General features: G+C 51.5%; 1 protein-coding gene across 1 annotated transcript in view; it reads right to left on the bottom strand.

The window, feature by feature from the left end:
- Window positions 1-20,489, bottom strand: part of MYT1L (myelin transcription factor 1 like) — a 394,605-nt gene that overhangs the window by 338,477 nt on the left and 35,639 nt on the right. Inside the window, exon 2 of the mRNA XM_069573812.1 lies at window positions 18,447-18,534. The gene's annotated coding sequence lies outside the window, so the exon portion shown is untranslated. The remainder of the gene's footprint in view (window positions 1-18,446; window positions 18,535-20,489) is intronic.

Below are 20,489 nucleotides of genomic sequence, written 5' to 3' on the forward strand. Positions count from 1 at the left end.
ATCTGGCACCGCAGCCCTCTGAACAATCCTGTGCTTCTGGCCGCCTCCACCTTCTGCCCCTGCGGCGCCTTCTGCCTGGACGCCCACCCCTCCGCACTTGCAGGAACCGCGTCCTCTGTGGGTCTCTCAGCCAGAACCATCTCCTGCTGCCCCCACAGCGCTCAGAGTCTCACCAGTGCCTGCAAAGCCACCTGTGGCCGTCACCTCAATGTTAGAAATGATAGGTGCCCCGGTGAGAAGTCTGCGTGTATAGACGGCAGCCACTGTGAGCGCCGCGTGCCGGCTTCACCGCACTTCTCCCGCTGTGAGCGCCGCACGTTCTGTATCACATACAGCGACTTACTCCCAGGAAAACGTGCTCCCAAGTCCCACCGTGTGGCAGATTTAGGGATGGGACAAGTAGGAAGGGAAGGCCTGTCCTTTAATCATACATCTGGCACACTTGAGGTGAGGCCAAAAGGAACAGACAAGCAGAGGAGAGATTAGAAGCGTGTCCCCAACTGGTTCTCCATGCGTGCAGGCAGTCTCTAAGAAAATCAATAAAAGGACGTTGCAAACTACACTGTTGTTGTTCGGTCGCTCAGTCGTGTCCAGCTCTGTGACCCCATGGACTGCAGCACACCAGGCTTCCCTGTCCTTCACTACCTCCTGGAGCTTGCTTAAACTCATGTCCATTGAATTGGTGACGCCATCCAACCATCTCATCCTCTGTTGTCCCCTTCTCCTCCTGCCTTCAATCTTTCCTAGCCTCGGGTTTTTTTCCAGTGACTTGGCTCTTCGCATTAGGACCAAAGCATTAGAGCTTCAGCTTCAGCTTCAGTCCTTCCAATGAATATCCAGGGTTGATTTCCTTTAGGATGGACTGGTATGATCTCCTTGAAGTCCAAGGGACTCTCAAGAGTCTTCAACACCACAGTTCCAAAGCATCGATTCTTTGACGCTCAGCTCTCTTTATGGTTCACGTCTCACATCCGTACGTGACTGCTTGAAAAACCAACTAGAAGGACCTTGGTCCTCATCTCTGCTTTTAATATGCTGTCTAGGTTGGTCATGGAGAAGGCGATGGCACCCACTCCAGTGCTCTTGCCTGGCAAATCCCATGGACCGAGGAGCCTGGTGGGCTGCCGTCCACGGGGTCGCGAAGAGTCTGACACGACTGAGCGACTTCACTTTCACTTTTCACTTTCATGCACTGGAGAAGGAAATGGCAACCCACCCCAGCGCTCTTGCCTGGCAAATCTCATGGACCAAGGAGCCTGGTGGGCTGCCGTCCATGGGGTCATGAAGAGTCGGACACAACTGAGTGACTTAGCAGTAGCAGCAGGTGGGTCATAGCTTTTCTTCCAAGGAGCACGCACCTTTTAATTGCATGGCTGCAGTTAGCATCTGCAGTGATTTTGGAGCCCAAGAAAATAAAGTCTCTCACTGTTTCCATTGTTTCCCCATCTATTTCCCATGAAGTGATGGGACTGGATACCATGATCTTAGTGTTTTGAATGTTGTGTTTTAGGCCAGCTTTTTCACTCTCCTCTTTCATTTTTAGTTCCTCTTTGCTTTCTGCCATTGGAGTGGTGTCATCTGCATATCTGAGGTTATTGATATTTCTCCAGGTAATCTTGATTCCAGCTTGTGTTTCATCCTGCCCAGAATTTTGCATGATATACATTGCATATAAGTTAAATAAGCAGGGTGACAATATACAGCCTTGACATACTCCTTTCCCAATTTTGAAGCCATCTGTTGTTCCATGTCCAGTTCTAACTTGCTTCTCGACCTGCATACAGGTTTCTTAGTAGGCAGGTGGTTTGGTATTCCCATAGCTTACAAATTTTCTAATAGTTTGTTGTGATCCACACAATCAAAGGCTTTAGAATAGTCAATGAAACAGAAATAGATTTTTTTTCTGGAATTCTCTAGCTTTTACTATGATCCAACAGATGTTGGCAATTTGATCTCTGATTCCTCTGTCTTTTCTAAACCCAGCTTGTACATCTGGAAGTTCTGGGTTCACAAAGAGCACATAAAACTGAAAAATCAATTAACAAAGAAAACAGAGCATGACCTCCCATGGCCCAAAGCCCCGCCTGAGCTTGGCCAAGACTCCGGGCCTCTCGCCTGCCAGGATGGAGGAGACAGCAAGGAGCATGTGACATAGCACCCCAGGGTCCCCTTAATACAGACCTTCATTCCCTTAACATGAGCTGAAGTGAACATACTTCACATTTCTGGCCTTCCTGGTCATCCGGTTGGATTCATTATGTCAGATACAGATTCCCGACCAAGGGTGCTGAGGCTTTGGCTTCTGTTCCTGCTCCCCAGGGGAACGGAGAAGAAGGGCAGTCACTTCGGGGGGCTGGGAGGACACCACTCAGGGCCCTCATGCCTGCCTGTGTGCATGTGTGTGCGTGCCTGTGTGCACACTGTGTGTGCAAGTGTATGCATAGGTGTGCCTGTGTGCATATTGTGTGTGCAAGTGTGTGCCTTGTGTGCAGTATGTGCAGATATGTGCACTGTGTGTGCAGATATGTGCGTGTGTGTGTGTGCCTGGTTGGTTGTGCATTGTGTGTGCCTGTGTGTGCACCTGTGTGCACAGTGTGTGCAAGTCTGTGCCTGTGTGTGCATGTGCCTTGTGTGCATGTGTGTGCCTGTGCATGTGTGTGCATGTGTGTGCCTGTGTGCACATGTATGTGTGTGTGCCTGTGTGCACATTGTGTGCATGTGTGTATGTGTGCCTGTGTACGCATGTGTGCCTGTGTGTGCTTGTGTGCACGTGTGTGCCTGTGTGCACATGTGTATGCACGTGTGTGCCTGTGTGCACGTGTGTGCCTGTGTGTGTTTATGTGCACATATGCATGTGCTGTGTGTGCATGTATGTGTGTCTGTGTGCACATGTGTGCGTATGTGTGTGCCTGTGTGTGTGTGTACCCGTGTGCACTGTGTGTGTCTGTGTGTGCACTGTGTGTGCATGTGTGTGCCTGTGTGTGCATGTGCCAGTGTGCACTGTGTGTGCCTGTGTGCATGTGCATGCATTGTGTGTGCATGTGTGTGTGCGTGTGTGTGTGCATGTGTGTGTGTGCGTGTGCGTGAATGTAAGGATTCCTGCCATCCTGACACTGAGGCCTCTGCCTGTAAGAAGAGGTGAGCCGGTAATCTTGTTCTGTTTGCTTTGTTTCTGAGGTCACGATCAGGTCACAGGTGAACACAGTACCCAGAGTGTAGATTTCTGAATCAGATCTTTGAAGAATCCTTAAATGTCAAATGTCCGTCACCAACACAGGCTGAGAAGGCCCACCCGAGGTCACCACCTGGGGGGGCCGCTCTTCTCTTGTGTGCTCCAGGCGATAAAGGTGGACTCTTGCGTTCATAGCACAAGGCTGGCACACGTTAGAAATGACAGGACTTGAGAACTTGAATACTTGAGAGGCTCCCTGGCCCAGCCACACTCCAGGCCACAGACGGTCTTGGGAGGTGGGGTTTAGGATGTGTCTCTGCTGGACACAGGATGGCCTGTCCACGCATCTGCTGGACCTGCAGCGAGCCCAGCGGCCAGCGAAAGCCCCTCCCTGTCCCAGTGGCGACCTGACACCTCCCGATCTCCACCAGCATCTCGTCGGTACCCCCGTGGGCTCTTCACTCCCAGGGCTTCCAGCCAGGTCCCCTGTGCTCCCTCCCTCCACGTCCGCAGTCCTTCTCCCCCCACAGCCCCAGAAGCCTCGTAAAACGCCGGGCCGGATGCATCACCTCTCTGCCCAGCACGCCAGTGGTTCCCCTCACACTAGAGGTAAGAGCCAGAGCTCTCACCAGTGTTACACACACCCTGAACCATCTGGAATCTGATTCCTGCCCTGCTCTCTCTCCAACCTCCTCCGTCTTGCAGTCTTCTGAAGCCCCAGGGGCCTGTTGACAGTGTCTCTAAGTGCCTCAGTGTGGGCCTGCCTCAGGGCCTTTGCACCACCTTCCCCCTGCTGGGCTGCTCCCTGATACTGCCCAGAGTCTCCTCTTAGGCCCTTCCAAAGGCTGCACATAAAGGGTCGCCTCGCCTCCTCCAGCCCCAGCTCTGCCTCTCCCCGCTTCCTGCCTCCCTTCTAACATTTATATCTGCTTTGCTGTTGTTTAGCTGCTAAATGTTGTCCGACTCTTTAGTGACCCATGGACCACAGCCCTCCAAGCTCCTCTGTCCACAGTATTTTCCAGACAAGAATGCTAGAGTGGGTGGCCATTTCCTTCTCCAGGGGATCAAACCCGCATCTCTTTCATTGGCAGGTGGGTTCCTGACCACTGAACCACCAGGAAAGCCCTTCCGCCTGGCTGCTTACGGCCAAGCACACGCAGTAAGACGCTCTTCCCTTAAAGGCCAAGCACAGGCGCACTAAGACACTCTTCCCTTAAAGGCAAGGGTTTTGCTTTGTTCCTCTATCCTTGGAGTTAATGTGATCACTAGTTTTCTGAGGAAAAAAAAGAATAATATAAAATTGATGATACACAGTGTCGACCACAAGCTGGCACTTACCAAGAGCGCCGCGGAAGACTGAAGAGCAAGGCCTTTGCCGCCTGCCTCTGCGGAGACGGAGCCCTGTGCTGCCATAGCTGCTGACCTTCAGTCATCCCCGAGGGGGTTCAGGGTGGAGTGAGGCACTCTGCTCCAGGGAATCTGGTGGGATGGGTCTTCGGATAGTTGGATGTTTTTAGGCACAGATTTTATGATCTCCATCCTTGCATCTCCTCACATCTAGAGAGGCACTAAATCCCTTCATGGCGACATGAGACCCTCATGACTCACAGAAAGCCTTCTGTAAGAGGAGCGTTTCATGGTTCACGTGGTGCTGAACTCCCCCTTCACCAAAACCGTCTATATTAGCCTTCGCCCACTGCTGCTTTGGATCAGTCTCTCAAGAGGTATCTGAGGTGCTGCCTTCCAGGCTGCAGCCCTCATTCTGCCCCAAATACAACTTAATTCTCAACTCTCAAGCTGTACCTCTTATTTTAGTCAAAAGCAGTCATTAAGAAAGAGCCAAATAGTAAGCGAAAGGAAAAAATCAATGAGAAGAGAGACTTCACGCCAGGACTGAAGAACACGTGAGCACAGCGCCTGCAGACAGCAGACAGCGACGCGGGGAACGGAGTCTCAGAGGCCCTTCCCGGCCCATGGCGTCCCTGCAGAATGTGCGGTGACACTATTCTGTAGCTCTTCCCAGCAAGACTAGGTTTTCCACCTGGAAAGCTTTCCATTTCCAGAAAACAGCCCCATTTCCGGCGCTGCAGCCAGACCTCGCTCCGCTGGAGGAGGGGGCCGAGGCCCAGGACTCACAGGAACCCGCAGGTCTGGACCGGCCGAGGCACAGCCAGCCAGGCGGCACGTGGCTGCGCGGCGGGAGCGCCCAGCGTGCGCTCTGCTCGGCTTCAAGCCTGACCGAGCTCTAAGGCGGGGACGGGGTTACAGGAAGCAGACCCCGGCGACGCTGTCACCGCTCTGCGCATGTCAGCAGGCGGGGTTACGTGAGAGCTTGGCCCGCATCCACCCGGAAAACACTGCTGCGGATGAAAACTCACATCCATGCTCTTTGGGGAATTTTAAACCTTTTACCACTTTCATTAAATTAAAATTATGATATAAAGATCTCTGGGAACACTAACCAGATAACTGTGAGATGAGTGTGGAGAACAGTCTCCCCGCACTCACGTCATATGTTCGTACAAGGCATACGGAAGGAGAGGAGGCAGGAAGGCAAACTCAGATGCCATCGTTTAATCACGATGTAAATTAAAAGTTTTCCCCAAAACATCAAGGGGAATTGGCAAAAAGGATGCTCTTTGTCACTGTTACGATATGAACCCGCATAGCTTCTAATGGCAGTAATCCCAGCTGTGAGTCTCTATGTTCTAGGAGGTGTGGGCTTGATTATTTTCTAAACTAATTTCTGAGACAAAAGGGAGTAGTCTGAGAAAGACGGTGTCTGTGATTAAAATGTTTTTAAATAGACAGTAAATATTAGTACTCCAATACTGTGGCCACCTGATGCGAAGAACTGACTCACTGGAAAAGACCCTGATGCTGGGAAAGATTGAAGGCGGGAGGAGAAGCAGACGACAGAGGATGAGATGGTTGGATGGCATCACCGACTCGATGGACATGAGTCTGAGTAAACTCCGAGAGTTGGTGATGGACAGGGAGGCCTGCTGTGCTGTGGTTCATGGGGTCACATCCACGAATGAGTGACTGAACTGAACTGAACTATTAGTGCTGGGTACAGGACATCTTTCGGAGAAGGCAATGGCACCCCACTCCAGCTCTCTTGCCTGGAAAATCCCATGGATGGAGGAGGCTGGTGGGCTGCAGTCCATGGGGTCGCTGAGAGTCGGACACGACTGAAGCGACTTGGCAGCAGCAGCGGCAGCACAGGACATCTTTAGTGACGTCACTGTGTGCGTATTCTCAAAAGTCTCCTAACAGAGTCTCACAAAGCCCACAGAGCGCATCACCATGAGGCCAGAAGAGATCACGGATGCGTCCTTATGAAAGGCAGCCAGCGTGAGTCGTGGGCAGACTCAGGCAGGGCTCCTGCTGGGCCGGCTCCATCGGGGGCCGCCGTCCTGCCCTGGGCTACGAGGCGGCCAGGGCAGGAAAGCAGGTCGTCCTGCCAGTGCACTGAAGCAAGGTCAGCGCTGACCCAGGGGTGCGAGAAGTGACTGCGAGAGGGCAGGGTGGGGCCGGGGGGGCACTGGAGGTGGCGTCTCCAGGAGTGGACGCTGGGAGGCCTGAGTACCTGGGGCCGTTGGGAAAGGGAATGTGGAGAGGACGTAAAGCAGTGTGTGCCTGTGTGTGCGTGTGTGAACACACACGTGCCTGTGTGTGCGTGTGCATGTATGTGTGCATGTGTCTGCACGTGTGTGTGCGAGATGCAGTGGGGTGTGTACGTGGCCTGCGTGTTCGGGAGCACCGTCTGGGTGAGGCCACCCAGAGCCCCGGGGCACAGGCGTCCCATGAAGCTCGCTCCTCTCGGCTCCACCCACTTCTCTGCTCTGCCCTGCGTGCTCCCTCTGGCCACGGGCACTGTGTCCTGTCTGCGAAATGCTCTGAGCACCAGACCCCAGCCAGAGGTGTTGCTCTGGGTCCAGCTGCGGTGCTGGAGAGTGGCCAGCCTGCCGGGCGGTGGCATCATTGAGGCCAGGGCCAGGCCCGTGGCTGGGACATGGGGCCAGTGCACTTCCTGCACCAGGCCGGCGTCGCCATGGAAACAGAGATGCTCCTCTTCCGGGTCTACATGGCCACACAGTCGGGGTGGCTGGGCACCCTCTGCTCTGGTTTCAGCTGTACTGGCATGATCCCCACTCACACGCGCTCTCCTTCTCTGTCACCCATAAGATCAATTCCCACAGCACAGTGGGGGCAGTCCTGGGACCCTCAAATCAGCGGATCCTGCGAGGGCTCGGCGTGCTCCCCACACCTCAGGCTTCCTCCCTCCTGCTTCCCGGGAAGGAGCTCTCTGGCTGCCCTTCAGAGAAGGCAATGGCACCCTCCTCCAGCACTCTTGCCTTGAAAATCCCATGGATGGAGGAGCCTGGTGGGCTGCAGTTCATGGGGTCACTAAGAGTCAGACACGACTGAGTGACTTCACTTTCACTTTTCACTTTCATGCATTGGAGAAGGAAAGACCCTCTGCCTGGGAAGAGCCTCCAGCACCTTCTCAGACGAGGCTTCTCCTGCCCCTCCCTGCTGACCTCTCCTCTCCCCGCAGCAGCTCACGTTCCCCACCGCCATGGGCCCGGTGACCAGCTGCCGTCTGTTGTTTGTGGGCTGTGAGAGCGCGGACGCGGCAGCAACCCTCACGCAGGAGGTGCTCCGGAGCTCACAAGGACACGCCTGCTTCCGGCTTCCTTTTAAGAGGATGAGCTTTTTCATTCCAGGAGGGTGTCTGCGATTGGAGCCAGGAAGGTGAGACCATTCAACACACGGAGCCGGGTCCTGGAGCAGGGTGCCCGCCTGCAAAACTGGGGCACCTGCCCACGTGGCCCTCGAGCCAGAGCCCAGACCTGCCTGTCCAGCCGCATGACCATGCAGGCCGGGCAACCTGCCCGTCTGGCACCAGTCTACTTAGGGCCTGCGTCAAGCAGGCCTCCTGGGTTTCACAAACGTGTCAGTTCATTTGAAAAATCCCTTGGCAACTGCACATGGAGGTGACTTCACAAATATGAGGGTGAGCGATGGGAGGACAGAAGGGGACCGAGGAGGCACCAGCATCTGCGTGCTGTTCGCTGTCGCCCACTGCCACGGGTCCTCCGCACAGGGTCCTGCCCTCCCAGCTCCGGACGCTGGGGTCTGCTTGCGCAGTGAACCTGAGAGCGGGCGGCCCACACGGCGGGTGTGAGAGGCACAGTTCAGTATTTATTTATTTTAGACCAACAGGTCTAAGCGGAACCTCGCCCTCTCTCCAGATGTGCACAGCGAATGCTGTGTGTGTCCCACAACTTCTCTCTCTTTTCACGCCTGCTCCCTTTCTCGGCACCAGATGCCCAGGACGCCCTCCCAGCTCTGCCGTCAGAATGCACGCACCCTCCCCAGAGCTGACCTGGCTCTCGCACGTGGCACCGAGCGCTCACTGCTCCTGCTCACCTGCTAAATCCTGACCTGCTGTCCCCAAAGCTCGGTCTGCTCTCTTCTTTCCCTCCCTCCTCGCCAGGCACAGTGAGGGTACAAAGCAGGACAACCTTGTGGAAACCACTTTTGCCATCTCTCACCAATGAAATGAAAACCAGTTTCCCAGGTGGTGGTGTTAGTTGCAAGGCGCAGGAAAGGGAAGAGCAGACGGCACGCAGGGAAAGGAAGTGGGTGACGCAGCGGCCGATCCCACAGCCCTCCCACCTCCCACCCGTGTCAGTGAACGCGGGTTCTGCAGAAAAGGCAACTGTCCAAATCCCCAGCTCCTTTGTGGCACAGCTCTGGGTCAGGATTTAAATACTGTGGAAAAGAGCCGTGTACAATTGATCACGCAACTGCAGAGGCTGCAGCTCAGGTGTTAGGGAAGGACAGAACGTGAGTGGCCCTTCAACAGCTGTATTTAGAGAAAAAATGCAGTTATTTATGCTTTGCACCAAATAAAAAGAAAGAAATGAAAAGCAATTAAATCTAATCTACTAATCTAAGCTCTCCTGCTCTGAAGGAAAAAAAAAAATTATGTTAATATATTCCCAGCAAGTTTTAAACCCATTTTTATATCATTTCTTGAAATACTTTTCAAAATAGATTCAATGTTACGAGTCACAGAAGTCACTAATTACTAAATCGATTCAAGTTTTGATTTTAAAAAGAAAAGATAACTATTGATTCTAAAATGCTTTCAAAGTGAAGGGCTTTTTCCACACAGCAATCACCAATGTAAGAAGTTCTTGGTGGAAAATGAACACAGAGGTTGTGCCTGTGTGAGCGTCAGCGGTAGGGTCCACAGTCTGTGGAGGGCTCCGCTGTGTCTGAGGCCCCCGTGGAGGGTTTACATGCAGCACACGGGCAACGTGCTACATACCACAGCTCGCGCCATCTCCACGGTGACTCTGTGAAGGGCCGCACTATTAACACCCACAGGCTAAAGCCAACCAAACTGAGGCGCAGAAAGAACTTCTAGCCCCAGCTTCCAAAAGTCGGAAGTTGGGCTTATTCCCTACAAGTTGGTGCGTGATACAGGATGCCGCTCCACTTTCTGTTCACTGAAACATTCTAATATGGAAAATGTTACACCAATACAAAAGTATGCAGAAGAGTATAATAAGCCCACATCCCCATCAGTCAGTTATGAGAATGTCATTTGGCTGATGACGTTCCATCCATACAGCCATCTGATAATCAGTCTATATTATTTGCAAAGTAATTCCGGAAATCACAGTTTTGCCTAGAAATGCTTCAATATGCACCTCTAAAATAGAAGAAATTTATTTTAAAGCACAGCCATGATAGCATTCATGCTGTTCTTACAAGCAGCTGAGAAAAGAAGTGAAGCGAAAGGCAAAGGAGAAAGGGAAAGATACACCCAACTGAATGCAGGGTTCCAGAGGGTAGCAAAGAAACATAAGAAAGCCTTCCTCAGCAATCAGTGCAAACAAATAGAGGAAAATGATAGGGTGGGAAAGATGAGATCTCTTCAAGAAAATTAGAGATACCAAGGGAACATTTCATGCCAAGAGGGGCTCAATGAAGGACAGAAATGGCAAGGATGTAACAGAGGCAGAAGGCAGTAAGAAGAGGTGGCAAGAACACACAGAAGAGCTTTACAAAAAGTCTTAATGACCTGGATAGCCGTGACGGTGTGATCACTCACCTAGAGCTGGACATGCTGGAGTGCGAAGTCAACGGGGCCTTAGGAAGCATCACTACAAACAAAGCTAGAGGAGGTGATGGAACTTCAGTTGAGCTCTTTCAAACCTTCAAAGATGATGCTGTTGAAGTGCTGAACTCAATACAGCAGCAACTTTGGAAACCTCAGCAGTGGCCACTGGACTGGAAAAGGTCAGTATTCTTTCCAATCTCAAACAAAGGCAATGCCAAAGAATGTTTAAACTCTCATACAGCTGCACTCATTACAGATGCTAGTAGGTAATGTTCAAAATCCTTCAAGCCAGGCTTCAACAGTATATGAACTGAGAAATTCCAGATGTACAAGCTGGAACATGGAATAAGCAAGAGAGTTAAAAAAAAAATCTACTTCTGCTTCATTGACTATGCTAAAGTCCTTGACTGTGTGGGTCACAACAAACTGTGGAAAATTCTTAAAGAGATGGAAATACCAGACCACCTTACCTGTCTCCTGAGAAATCTGTACGCATGCCAAGAAGTAACAGTTAGAACCAGACATGGAACAATGGACAGGTTCAAAACTGGGAAAGGAGTACATCAGGACTGTATATTGTCAGTCTGCTTATTTAATTCATATGCAGAGCACATCACAAAAAGTGCCAGGCTGGATGGATCACAAGCTGAAATCAAGATTGCTGGGAGAAATATCAGTGACCTCAGATATGCAGATAATACCACTCTGATGGCAGAAAGCAAAAAAGGAAACAAAGAGCCTCTTGATGAAAGTGAAAGACCAGAGTGAAAAAGCTGGGTTAGAACTCAACATTCAGAAAACTAAGACCATGGCATCCAGTCCCATCACTTCACAACAAATAGATAAAGTGGAAACAGTGACTGACTTCCTTTTCTTGGCTCTAAAATCACTGTAGACGGTGATAGCAGCCATGAAATTGAAACAGGCTTGCTCCTCAGAAGGAAAAGTACGACAAACCTAGGTGGCATATTCAAAAGCAAAGACGTCACCTTGCCGACAAAGGTCTGTCTAGTCAAAGCTGTGTTTTTTTCCAGTAGTCATGAATGGATGTGAGGGTTGGACTATAAAGAAAGCTGAGCACTGAAGATTTGACCCTTTTGAACTGTGGTGTTGGAGAAGACTCTTGAGAGTCCCTTGGACTGCAAGGAGATCCAACCAGTCAGTCCTAAAGGAAATAAACTCTGGATATTCACTGGAAGGATTGATGCTGAAGCTGAAGCTCCAATATTTTGGCCACCTGATGTGAAGAGCTGACTCATTAGAAAAGACCCTGATACTGGGAAAGATTGAGGGCAGGAGGAGAAGGGGACAACAGAGGATGAGATGGTTGGATGGCATCAGCAACTCAGTGGATATGAGTTTGAGCAAGCTCGGGGAGATTTCCAGGAATTCCTTAATACTGTAGAGCTGATATTTTAAATAGCTTAGATAGTTCAGATTTTAAATGTTAATGTATGAGGTCACAATCTTTAATAGGATGAAATGTGTTTTTCTTCTGGCTGTATCTTAATATCTGTGTTTCATGTAAAGGGACACATATAAGGTGGAGAAAATTTAAGGTTCAGAGTGCTGTCACCTGGATGCAGAGGGCAGGCCATGGAGAAGGAAGGACACCCTACTCAGAGCCTGCCTGATGCCTTGGGTGTGCCCCCTACCCGCATTCTGGCCTCACTGCCTCTGATCGCTTGGCCCACTCTCGTCCTGCGTGGTTCCTCCTCGCCCAGCTTTGGGGGCTCCCAGCGGTGCTGGCCACTCACCAGGGGGCAGCTCCCTCAGGCCCCTCTGAGTCCTCTCCTCCTCACTCTCAAGTCACTGTGACTTGGGTGTCACTCAGGCACATGGCTTGGGCACACCCTGCTCTCTGTCCTCCCCTCCGTCCTCCCCCGTGCTCTCCGTCCTTCCCCGCTCTCCGTCCTCCCCTCCATCCTCCCCCTCCGCTCTCCGTCTTCCCCTCCATCCTCCCCTCCGCTCTCCGTCCTCCCCCATCCTCCCCCTCCTGCTCTCCGTCCTCCCCTCCATCCTCCCCTCCTGCTCTGCATCCTCCCCCTGCTCTCCATTCTCCACCCCTGCTCTCCGTCCTCCCCCGCTGCTCTCTGTCCTCCCCTGCTCTCCATCCTCCCCTCCATCCTCCCCCCGCTCTCCATCCTCCCCTCCATCCTCCCCCTGCGCTCCGTCCTCCCCCCTCCTGCTCTCCGTCCTCCCCTCTGTCCTCCCCCCCCTTCCTTCTCTGTTTCCTCCTCTTTCTCCATCTCTCTCTCCTTCTGCCTCGTGATGATAAGGTGTGCTTTTTTATATATATACCAGGAATTATTTTCCTTCACACTTGAGACTATAGTCCCTCTCAAAAGTAACCCTGAAATACAGGAGAAGTCAAGACTTAACTCTTGCAACACACCAAACCACAGAACAGAGGGAGTTCTGTCTCCTGTGCCCAGACCAGGGACCCAGGGGGGCATGCAGGGTCTCCACCGCCCAGATTCAAAGAAACGTGAAATGACCAGCTGCTGCTGCTAAGTCGCTTGAGTCATGTCCGACTCTATGTGACCCCACAGACGGCAGCCCACCAGGCTCCCCCGTCCCTGGGATTCTCCAGGCAAGAACACTGGAGTGGGTTGCCATTTCCTTCTCCAATGCATGAAAGTGAAAAGGGAAAGTGAAGTCGCTCAGTCGTGTCTCACTCAACAACACCATGGAGTGCAGCCTTCCAGGCTCCTCCGTCCATGGGGTTTTCCAGGCAAGAACACTGGAGTGGGTTGCCATTGCCTTCTCCAGAGAGGCTCACAATGGGGGATTCACCTGGCAGACGGCTTCTTTAGTCTTCAAAAACTGCATGCCAGTGGCAAGAGTCACAGAGGACAGAGTCAGAGGGGAGGACGGAGGGGAGGATGGAGAGCAGGAGGGGGAGGATGGAGAGCAGGAAGGGAGGATGGAGGGGAGGACGGAGAGCAGGAGGAGGACGGAGAGCAGGAGGGGAGGACAGAGGGGAGGACGGGAGGAGGGAGAGCAGGAGGGGAGGATGGAGAGCAGGAGGGGAGGATGGAGGGGAGGACGGAGAGCAGGAGGGGAGGACGGAGGGGAGGGGAGGATGGAGAGCAGGAGGGGAGGACGGAGAGCAAGAGGGGAGGACAGAGGGGAGGACGGGAGGACAGAGACCAGGAAGGGAGGACAGAGAGCAGGAGGGAACGGCAGAGGAGACAAGCTGTCCTTCAGCCTCTACCCCCGCACCGGGCTCCAGGCTGGGCTGCTTCCCCGTGGGTGCAATTACCCTCCATGTTTGTTGACTGCTTAGTTTTGAGCTGAGAGAAAGCCTTCATTGCTTCTCTCTCTCGCTTATCTGTGCTTATGAGAATTTCTAGTTCATATTATCAAACAAGTGGACACTGAGCACAGCTTCCCCTTCCCTTATATTCAGAAACAGCTGTAACAAGGCTGCACTTCCACGATTTACTTACTAAAGAGTCAGAGTCCAGCACACAGCAGAGAGTCAAGGATGGACAAGACGTAGATGACACGAAAGCTTTAATGTGGGAAAACTGTGGAATTTGAAAGGGGTAAGATATGAGATGTGGTAAAAATAAGTATCCAGTTCAGTCGCTCAGTCATGCCTGACTCTCTGCGACCCCATGGACTGCAGCACACCAGGCTTCCCTGTCCATCACCAGCTCTCCCAGAGCTTGCTCAAACTCATGTCCGTTAGAAGAGGGAAAAAGTAAAAAGATAATATTGTTAGCCAGAAAACTTAAAAAGTAATAAAATATTCACAATGATTAATATATACTCATGGACCAAAACACAAAGTATGAGTTTTCTAAGTCTCTTCATATAAAGAGGATTTTAAGCATAGGATAATGATATTACATGGTATCAGATTTGGGAATGTAAGGGAGACAGCCTTGAAAGCAGCAACTGACGGACCCCAGAGCTCACTGCAGGGCTGTTTGCAACGGTTTAGGACACGGAAGCAGCCGAGATGCCCATCAACCGATGGACGAGTAAAGAGGTTATGGTACACGCATCAAATGGATTATTAATCTGCTGTAAAAGAATATATCTGAATCAGTTCCAACGAGGTAGATGAACCTAGAGCCTATTACACAGACCGAAGCAAGTCAGAAAGATAAAAACAAGTACTGTATATTCATACATACATATGGAATCTAGAAAGATGGTACCAATGAACCTATTCACAGGGCAGTGATAGCAACGCAGACAGAGAGTACAGGCTTGTGGACACCTTGAGGGAATGGGCGGGGGCACAGATGGAGGAAGCAGCGTTGAAGCGCACACTTTACCGCATGCTGCGTGGACAGCTGGCGGGATTCGCTGGGTGGTGGAGGGGGCTCACACTAGTGCTTGGTGGTGACCTAAAGAGGTGGGGCGGCGTGGGACGGAGGCTCCAGAGGGAGGGGTGCCCGTATGCCTGCGGCTGACTCACGCTCATGTATGGCAGAAACCAGCCCGATACTGTAAAGCAATCATTCTCCAGTTAAAAATAAACAAAGTTTAAAAATGTTAACACAAAAAAGAAACACTCATTGGAGACCATTTACACTGTAGCACAGCTCACGTGCTTGTGGTTCAACGTTCTGTGGTTTCTGCATTTATGCTTACGGAAGCCGCCCCGAGTGTGGGTGTTCATCTCTAGACACCCGGGCAGCCAAGGAGCTCCTTGGGAGTCAGGGTTTGGGATGGGGACCTCTCTCCGCCCCACCTGCAGCACCCTCAGCCCGGGCGCTGCCCCGTCCAGCTGATGCTGGAGGCCTCCAGCACCTGCCTTCTGCATCCTCCCCTTTGAAACGGGGACAGTCGCCCTTCCTACCTCAGAGAGCTGTCGGAAGTGCCTGCCCCAGCATGGCAGGCACTTGGCCTGCGTGAGAGGAATCTTCCAGAAACCAGACCCCAGTCTGAGCAGCAGTGGAGTTTCCTGAGTGTGGAAGGCACCTCATGTTTGGGGGTCAGAGCCCCCGCAGAGGTGACAATGCCCTTCACCTGCAGGTTAGGTGGCTGAGGGGCCTGCTGGAGGAGGCAGGTGCCAGACGGAGCCCCGGGATTTTGGGCGTCCTCCCAGGCTTATCTGGTGGGCTTGATGCGCAGAGCACACCGGGTCCTCACGTCACACTTACTAGCAGCTTAGGGGAAACAACTCTTGTTTCCTTTTTAACAAAACCTTTGGTAATCCTCACGAAGGTGGGGGTGCACAGCTGTCCTCAGCTCCCCAGGGAGCCCAGGAGTGTGGCCAGGAAACCAGGCCAAGAGCTGCTGCCTGACAGACACTTAGCGGGTTTGGTGCAGTGAACACTCAACCACCTTGGAAAGAGGCAGTTGTTTCACGAGTCTGTTTAGGAAAATACGGTCACTATCATCAAACATTCAAAATACTATCCCGTGAAACAGGAATTCGTCCTTTGTAGCTGGAGCAGTTCCTGCCCATAGCAGATTCTTAAACAGCATCTTTGGACTGAACTGAACTTTATCTCTCCAGAAGGTAAAGCTGGAAACAACAGGTCCAAAACATGAAAGGGTAACTTCACCTCAACGTGTCACGAATAATACTGTGACCACTAAGACCCTCCAACAGTGGAGCAGCACCTTGCTGGGCAGTCGGCCGCCCAGTCCTGGACATAGTCAACTGGGCAGTGAGGAAGCGCCTTCCGAGGGCTGGCGCCAAGGGCTGAGAAGAGCCCACTCCGCACCCTCTGCAGAAGAGCGCAGTGAGCGGGGCACCGCTCTTTCTCATGATGTGGGCCTGGAAAAGCTCAGGGGGGCCTTTAGCACTGCTAGCAGCTTAGGGGAAACAACTCCTCGCGGTCACGGTGTCTGCCGGCTGAGAATGAGAGCGTGTGTGTGCACGCTCAGGCGTGTCTGACTCTCTGCGACCCCATGGACTGTAGCCCGCCAGGCTCGTCTGTCCGTGGGGTTCTTCAGGCAAGAATGCTGGAGTGGGCTGCCACTTCCTCCCCCAGGGGGTCTTCCCGACCCCGGGATCAGACCCACATCTCGTGCACCTCCTGCCCTGGCAGGCGGCCCTTTCCCACCGCTGCTGCCGCGTGGAGTCCTCAGCCGGGGCCCCGCCCGGCCATTCACCAGGCAGCAGGGTCTCCCTTACGTCCTACAGCGGCGGGCCCTTCGTATGAGCAGTCAATCAAGGTAGAGGAGAATGAACACGTAGGATCTGGAACTGAGTTCTTCGGAATTCAGACCATGTATAGAAACAAAACCTTAAATATCATACTGTGAGGTTACTTTTTCTTAAAGGTGATTTCATAAAGTCATCTAGCACCATTCAAGCACTGATTTAGGACCGCAGAGGAAGGCAGTCACGTGACAAGACAGGAAAAGGAGGGGGATTTTAGAGGTGCTGTCCTCCTCAACTGCCTTAAAGTGTACACATCTCTTGACCAGGTTTTGTATTATGAATGTCTATTAAGGAAATAATTAACATTGTAAAGATTTTAGGTAAAATATTGGCTATAAAACTTGTTTGTAAAAGTTTCGCAAAATTTTAAAAAGTCAACTGATAAAATTACAATAGACAATTAGATATATTTCAGCACAGGAATGAAGTGGAATACTATTAATCAAGAAACATGGTGTTATGGAAATGTACTTGCTGAGACACAGTAGAAAGATACGTGTGATACATCAAGAAAAGAGTAAAGAACAAAATCTAGGGTTTGAGCCATCTTACTTTAAAATCATATGCAGAGAAAACAATTGCAAAGGTTTTAAACCAAGATACTAGTTGTAATTATTTCTGAATTCTGGTATTTTCGGTGATTTTATTTTACATACCAATATATTCTAACATTTTAATTTTTCTACATGAGTGTATACTAACTAGGGGAAGAAAACTAAAATTGAAAAACCGCCTTCTCTGGCAGTTCGGTATTAGTAGGAATGACAATGTTTGGAAGACAGTGCCTCAGAAACATCAGAGAGAGTAGAGAGATGACGCTTTGAAACAGGTATAATGTTTGAACAATTAAGTCATTTGGTAAATAGAGAATATTGGTTCATTCCTCACAGTCCTGATGGGGACTGAGTCTGTCTTATTTGTAAGAGTCACATTTCCCAACCCAGCCACTCACGGTCAAAAGAAAAAGAGAAGCCTTGAGTATGCTTCAAGGTCATGGACAGGGCAGGGGTCTCCCTTGCCCTCTGGTCAAGGGAATGCTCCCCACTGAAAAGGCTGAAGGTCAATGAAGTGACGTCTCAAGACAAGTGGTGAAAGGGATACACGCGATCTCCTGGGACACGTCACCCCAGGAAAAGGAAATCGAGGCCCGAAGGGCTGGGTGGATTCTCTGAAATCTGTGTGACCCCAGGCTGGGGGGTCCACCTCCCTGGGCACAGGAGCCTCACGTTACAAGGGGGTAATGGTCTTTGCTTTTTAAGGGGGCTGCGAGGGTCGCAAACAACAGGTCAGGAGTTTACACCGAGGCCCAACACAAAGCAACACAGGATGCGGGCCGACCGATCTTATTAACACCCTGCCTCCTCACGTGTGAGAGTGTACACGTATTCAGTCTGCCTTTTCATGTACGTCAGCAGTGAAGAGGAGCTTAGCAAAGGAACAGTTCACAAAGCGTCGCCTTTGCCCCCGAGCTCTAGCCAGTCCCTTGCTCACCTGCAAGACCAGGGGTGTCAGGACCGTGGGTCCTGGGTCACGGGCTCGCTCAGCACCCCACAGATTAGTCTGTGGAGTTTCTCTGAGGCCTCATTAGAGAATCCGAGTGGAAACAGCCCCAAATCTATAAAACACCACGCGTGTGAGCGTCAGGAATGGAAAATGAAGGCGCGAGAACCACCGTGTGGAAATCTAAGCACGCTTGTCCGTGAGTGTCTGCTTGGCTTCACTGGGCTCGCTCCTGGAATGCCCGGATCACACACGGGATTCTCGTCAGTGTAAAGATATCAGAACCGGTCAGAGCTGATGGACCATTAAACACGTGCATATTTAATCAACTAAGCAAGAGAGTGAACCGAGGCATCTAGATGGCAAGAACACCGAGGAACCCTGTCTCAGTTGGCCCGACTGGACACCAGGCATCACTTCATCCCACGTTCTGCTTGTTTCCAGCTAAGACTCCCGACAGCCCCAGAAAGCACAGCCCAGCCGTGCTCACCTACCGCGCTCGCGGACTCTGCAGACGTCCACGCGGGTCAGACGGACGCCCGGGCGGCAGCTGTGTGCACCTCGGCCCCAACGTGAGCTTCTCTGCAGGAGAGAGGACAGGAGACGGGTTAGTGGCAGCAAGCCTGGATGGCGTCCCCACACACAGCCTGCTCTCCGGGGATCAGTGCAGGCCGCGCAGTCGTGCCCGGGAACGTCCTGAGCCCTGACACACAGCCCTCCTGTATGGCCTCAAGAGGGTGGTGATTTTGAGACAGCAGTCAGTTCTTTAGTAAAAACTAAAGAACAGGGTCAGGTGTGTGGAGTTTGAGTCAGTCCTGAGGTCTCCGGCCTCTGTCCTGAGACCTCCTGCAGAGGGGGATGAGTCAGAGGTGAGCTCAGACGCCAGGACACAGCCCTCTGGGCAGGTGCAAGCCACTCACCCCCAGAAGGCTCTGGGCTACAGGCTGTGTGCCCGAGATTTACACACAGCAGTGCTGGGGGTCAAGTGAGGATCTCAGAGTGAGACTGCTCACCCAGGGCCACGTCAGGACAAACTCTAAACAGAAGTCATTTAAAAACAAAAAGAAAGTAAAAAGAAAGATGAGAAGAGGAAGGCAGGAAGTTTCTCGTATTTCCTATTTTCTAGGTTATGTGGAAAATGGGGTGATTGAAGAAAAGGAAAAGAATTCCTTTGGAAAATGAATTCAAATTTTTTTCTAACCACCAACCTTATTCATCCTAATTTTAGCAGCTCCGTGGGAGGGAATATGAGACATGCAATTCTACGCACTCAACTCGGCATGCATTTTTTCAGTCTACCTGGAATGCCCTCCCTCTCTGGGTCTCACACACCTGTCCAGACCACACTTCTCACTCCGTGAGGGAAGTAAGAATCTCCACATCAAGGATGATGCAGAAAACAGCTCCCACTAAGGAATACCCAACTCAGAAGCCGGGTGCTGTTCCTGCCACCCCCTCCTGGATACACGTCCAGACAGAACTCCAGCTGGAAGGGATTCATGCACCTAGCGTCCACAGCAGCGCTGTTCCCAGCTTATGAGCAATCTAAGCACCATCGACAGACAAATGGACAAGAAAATGTCCATCAGACATGCGATGGAATACTACTCAGCCGTAAAAAGAATGGAAGACGGCCATTTGCAGCAATGTGGATGGGCCTGCTGCTGCTGCTGCTGCTAAGGCGCTTCAGTCGTGTCTGACTTTCTGCAACCGCATAGACGGCAGCCCACCAGGCTCCCCCGTCCCTGGGATTCTCCAGGCAAGAACACTGGAGTGGGTTGCCATTTCCTTCTCCAATGCATGAAAGTGAAAAGGGAAAGTGAAGTCGCTCAGTCGTGCCCAACTTTGCGACCCCATGGACTGTAGCCTACCAGACTCCTCCATCCATGGGATTTTCCAGGCAAGAGTACTGGAGTGGGTTGCCATTGCCTTCTCCATGGATGGGCCTAGAGATTATCAAACTGAGTGAAGTAAGCTAAGACAGAGAAAGACAAATATCATACCATATTGCTTACATACAGAATCTAAAAACCATGATACAAATAAACTTCTCTACAAAACAGAAACAGCCACACACACAGGGAACAGACTTGTGTTTGGGAGTCTGGGGTTAGCATGTGCAAGCCACGATCTATTGAATGGACAGACAGCGAGGCTCCACTGCAGCACAGGGGCCTATATTCAATATCCTGGATAGACTGTAATGGAAAAGAGTATAAAGAAGAGTGTACACATACGTACAACAGCCACTTGGCTGTACAGCAGAAATTAACACAACATTGCATGGCAACTGTACTTCAATAAAATAACTTGGGGCCCACTGTCTCATTCTTGCCTCAGAGGAAGGAAACACTGTTCTCATATCTGCTCAAGATGCTAAGAAACTCACTGAGACACACAGCTAGGACTCAGGACCAGTCCTGACGAGGCTTCTTTCTGCATCTCCAGGCTGCCCTGCAGTCCCTCAGCCCCTCTAACGCACTGACCCTGAGTTCCTCTGTATTTTAAAATAAGACTTTCGGCAACTGTGAACATGC

Source organism: Ovis canadensis, chromosome 2 (genome assembly GCF_042477335.2).
Source record: "Ovis canadensis isolate MfBH-ARS-UI-01 breed Bighorn chromosome 2, ARS-UI_OviCan_v2, whole genome shotgun sequence".
Taxonomy (NCBI): Eukaryota; Metazoa; Chordata; class Mammalia; order Artiodactyla; family Bovidae; genus Ovis; species Ovis canadensis.